Raw genomic sequence first — 5,000 nt, 5'->3', positions numbered from 1 at the left:
TTGAGTGGCAACCTTAAGACAGTGATTAGGAGGAAAGGCGAATGTGAGAAAGGCAGTATAATTTTCATCTAAGAAACAGCGCTAGATTTGTGGGAAGGTAATTGTATGTATTACTGAGCTGTGTGATGATCCTCCCATTTGAAAAGTTCATCTCCAAGAAGCATTCAATCAGGAGGGCTATCAATAGATTTGGCCTTTGATAAACACATCCACTTTAATAGCAGTCTCTGAGATGAAAGGTTTGGATTCTTTCAAGGAAACACAAATTCATGGTACTCCGGCTCTGCAGCCTGAAAATATGAAATTAAAACACTAGTATGCTGCCTTGAAAACCATCAAATTATGCTAGAATCTTACTTTTAGACACAAAAGGAAGACATTCGTAACACACAGCATGTTACTAATTCGTCTCTCTTTATTCCTAAAATGATTTAAAGCAACTGGCAAGGATAGGAAAGTACTGCTTCTTGGCCTGATGTAAAATGAGGGATTGCCCAAGATAATCTGTAAGGTGTCTTCCATATTATTCTCTTTTATGAGAAATTTTGGGGAGTTTGTCTTTCAAAACTTCATTATAATAGATCATAAGGCGAAGTCTTCATGATAAACCTCCTTATGTGGTGGTTAAGATAGACCTAAATTCATCCTAGAATCTACCTAGTATTTGGACTGTTGTGATTCTGAAGCTTACATGTATTCATAGAGTTATAAATTTAACTCCTTGGAAAATTAGGAGACGAGGATTTATTCTCTGTTCTTGTTACTAACTTAGTGAATTTGGCCAATGCTTGCCACTTTTCAATGGCACAAATCTGATAACAACAGGAGAGTGTTTTCTTACAATCTGTATATTACATAAGTTCTAAAACTGAGCTTCGTGATTTGGAGGGAAGGTAGTTAAGAGGACCGTTTACTTTTCATCTACTGAAACAATGCTTAACTTTTGAAAGGTAATTGTAGTATCACTGAAAAAAGTGGAGTTTCTTCCCTGACTAAATGGACTTCTCTTAAAGACAGAGTGTCAGTTTTATCTTGTTGGGAAATTTTTCTAGCCCATATTTTATGTGTTTTAAAAAAAGAGCTTAGGTGGCATAATTCACAATGGCCAAAAGGCAGAAGTAACGCAAATGTCCATCAACAGATGAATGAAGGAACAAATGTAATCTATACAAACGTGGAATATTATTCAGCCTTAAAAAGGAAAGAAACTCTGACACATTCTACAACATGGGTGAACCTTGAGGACATTATGCTAAGTGAAATAAGCCAGTCACAAAAGGACAGACATTGTATGATTTCACTTAGGCAAAGTACCTAGGATAGTCCGATTCATAGAGACAGAAAGTAGAATGGTGGTTGTCAAGGGCTGGAGGAGTGGTGATTGGGGAGCTGGTGTTTAATGAGTACAGAGTGTCAGTTTAGGAAGACGAACAAGTTCTGCAGATGGACGGTGGTGAGGGTTACACAACAATGTGAACGTCCTGAAGCTATAGCACTGTAAACTTAAACGTGGTTAAAGTAGAAATTTTATGTTATGTCTCTTTTATCCAAGTCAAAAAATTGTTTAAGAAAAAAAAATTTTTTAATGACTTCAACTGCATTTTCATGTTTACCCCTTGTCCTAATTTAAGAGGGGTATAAGTCCTGTTTCTCCAAAATTCTGTGTCTCTACTGCTTTAAGCATGAATAAAATGTCGCCAATGGCTTTTTGCCTCATTTTAGGATGTCTCTTTTGGTAGCCATCAGCTCTGAGACAATCTTTGTGGCTCTGAATTCAGATAAAATTAGAATTATATTTAAGTTGCATCTTCCATGTGTTTTACAACTACAAATATGGACAGCAAATGAAGAAAAATAATGCTACCATATTGGAAAGTTGCCTTTTGGAAAATTATACATATGACAGTTTATATAAAAGATGTGATATTACCATGTCTATTTAGTGAACACATTTTAAAATGGACATTTTGGCATCAAGTAAAAGATGCTTATAAAATATTTTCTTATTTTAACTGGGAACCCCAGTTATTGATGATATGCTTCTTGTTCCCCTATGAATATTTGACCAAATTTTAATGTTCTTTTACATTTTTAGGGTGCTTAAAGTAAGCTAATAATGCCTGAAAAGTTGTTTATTTTTCTATTTATTTTGTTATAATAGCTCTCATGAATACCTTTATTTGTCAAAGTTTCACACCAATAGTACAAAAGTGAGAATGATTTTTCCATTTTTTAAAAGTAAAGTTATAATATGGGGCGCCTGGGTGGCGCAGTCGGTTAAGCGTCCGACTTCAGCCAGGTCACGATCTCGCGGTCCATGAGTTGGAGCCCCGTGTCAGGCTCTGGGCTGATGGCTCAGAGCCTGGAGCCTGTTTCCAATTGTGTCTCCCTCTCTCTCTGCCCCTCCCCCGTTCATGCTCTGTCTCTCTCTGTCCCAAAAATAAATAAACGTTGAAAAAAAATTAAAAAAAAAAAAGTAAAGTTATAATAATCTATCAAGTGTTTTAAAATTCAATTTCTCATCCAAAAACTTGCATGATATTTGTTTTAGAATAGGACTTACCCCCACCCTAGGCTGGTGGTGAAAGATAAAAGAGGACACCAAGCACCTAGACATATTTTTGACAGAATATAAGCACCTTGAATTTTTCCTCTTAAATAGGACTTTTTTTTTTTTAAAAAAAAGGTTTTTTGTTTTTTTTTTAACATTTATTTATTTTTGAGAGACAGAGCACAACTGGGAGGAGGGGCAGAGAGAAAATGAGACACAGAACTGAAGCAGACTCCAGGCTCTGAGCTATCTGCACAGAGCCTGATATGGGGCTTGAACTCACAGGGCTTGAACTCACAAACCATGAGATCATGACCTGAGCTGAAGGTGGACGCTTAACTGACTGAGCCATGCAGGTGCTCCCCTAAATAAGACCTTTTTAATGATGAGTTTGTTGTTAAGTTTTGATAGAAATTTTTCATAAATTCTTTTTTTAATGTTTTTTTTTAGAATTTATTTTTTGAGAGTGAGAGAAAGTGCAAGTGGGGAAGGGACAGAGAGAAAAAGAATGAGAGAGAATCCCAAGCAGGCTCCACACTTTCAGCATGGAGCCTTGATGTGGGGCTCAAACTCACAAACCGTGAGATGATGATCTGAGCCGAAGCCAGACGCTTAATCAACTGAGCCACCCAGGCGCGCCTTTCATAAATTCTTAATTCTTTTATAGACAAACTAATTTAGAGTAAAATAACCTTTACAAAGAATAACCAATAACCTGTAATTTTGTACTGAATTTAAAGGTGAAAGCATTTGTGATGTAAGCACAAACACACTTGGAAGTTTCAGGAAAGTTATTAGCAGAGATGTCCTGTTAAGTCATGAGTGGCAGCGGGGGCAAGGACAGGTGAGGCAGAACTTTTATCGTTAAATACATCTTGGGCAGCAGTGACCCTGGCTTTGGACAATATTCCTTATAATTATCTTTTTCTCCCAAATCAATTGCAAAATGTAGAGTTTCAAGTGCTCCCAGGAGATGGTTATGTCAGTGACAATGAATTTCATGGTGGAAAGTCTGTGTGATTGGAGTCCATTTGGAGTCAGTTATTTCCTCATGAATGGTTTGAATTTATTTTGGGTCAGTCTGAGTAAATGTCAAGTGCTTTTTCACATGGTGAAAGTGAGCTCTTCTGTGGGCACTTCCTATGAAACCCAGATATCATGGCAAAGATAGTTCCTCAGTCTTTCATGGGCAATTCCCCAAATCCAAACTCTTCTGAAAACTCAGACTTTGTTTTTACAACTTCATTGATGATATTATTGGAGCTGACCTGATGTAGCTATTTAGAGTTTTAACTAGTTCTACTTATTATAAATATTTTTACATTGAAGGGTGGAAATATTAATGTTTGACTACACATGCTGCCCTAGAGCCTGCCAGGAGTGTTCCATAATGTGATATGTGCACAAAAATCAGAGCATTTCTGAATTCCCAAACACCTCTGACTATAAGGGACTCAGAAAAGGGATTTAGGTCTATACTATATAAATATTTGTGTTACTACTACTAAGTAATGATATTCTTTCATGAAACAAATATTTATTGTATGCATACTGTGACAGGCACTGCGCTGGGGTGGGATATACAATAGCAAGGAAAACATGTATAATCCTGCTGTCTAGTTGGGGAAACAATCACATGCACAGCTATATAATTATAGACATATCTCTGTCTATCTGTGTATCTGCATGTTATATATGTTTATATATATCAGATATATATATATTATATTATTGTATACAATATATCATGTACATATTAAATATGTGATTTATATAATTATAGATATATATTATAGATAATCACATGTACAGGTATATAATTACAAATTGTGTTAGATGGTATGAAAGAAAAGAACAGAGTTCAGGAAAAAATGGGGGAAGGTCTAGTTTAGGTTGGTGGATCAGGGAGTATTTGAATGAAAACCTGAAGAGTTACAAGGAGTAGCAGGTGAAGGGGATGGGGAAAATAGCCCATCTAGAGGAATCAGGTTGTGCATAGGTACAGGGGTAGGAAAAATCTTGGCAAACAGGAAGGGTAGGAAAAGACCATATGCTTAGGGCATGGCAAGGGATAAGAAACTAAGATGAGATGAAGATTTAGAAGCAGCAAAGGCTAGATTATTCTGAACGGGCCATGGAAAAGACAAATGTATTTCTATTTGCTGAGGAGTGATATAATCAAATTTAATTTTTAAATTATTCTAGGATATAATACGAATTCTAAGAATGAATTGGAATTGTGCAAATTGGAAGAAAAAAACATTTCAGGTGAGAGATGGAAAGAAGGAAAGAACAGAGTGAAGGAAATGGAGATGAAAAGAAAGAGATAGAATCAAAAGTTAATCTAGAGAGAAGACTGGCAGGACTTAGTAATGGATTGACCACAGCAGGTGAGGGAGAGGCTTGCTATTTTCTGGATGAATGGAGGTGTCATTTGCCAAGAAGAAGA

General features: G+C 36.3%; 1 protein-coding gene across 4 annotated transcripts in view; it reads left to right on the top strand.

Annotated features, from left to right (window-relative positions):
• SCEL (sciellin) overlaps positions 1-5,000 on the top strand; it is a 322,196-nt gene that overhangs the window by 146,119 nt on the left and 171,077 nt on the right. The window lies entirely within an intron of this gene.

Source organism: Herpailurus yagouaroundi, unplaced genomic scaffold (assembly GCF_014898765.1).
Source record: "Herpailurus yagouaroundi ecotype Mexico unplaced genomic scaffold, PumYag 164, whole genome shotgun sequence".
Lineage (NCBI taxonomy): Eukaryota > Metazoa > Chordata > Mammalia > Carnivora > Felidae > Herpailurus > Herpailurus yagouaroundi.
Note: the sequence above shows the minus strand (reverse complement) of the source record. Positions and strands in the feature narration are given on the sequence as shown.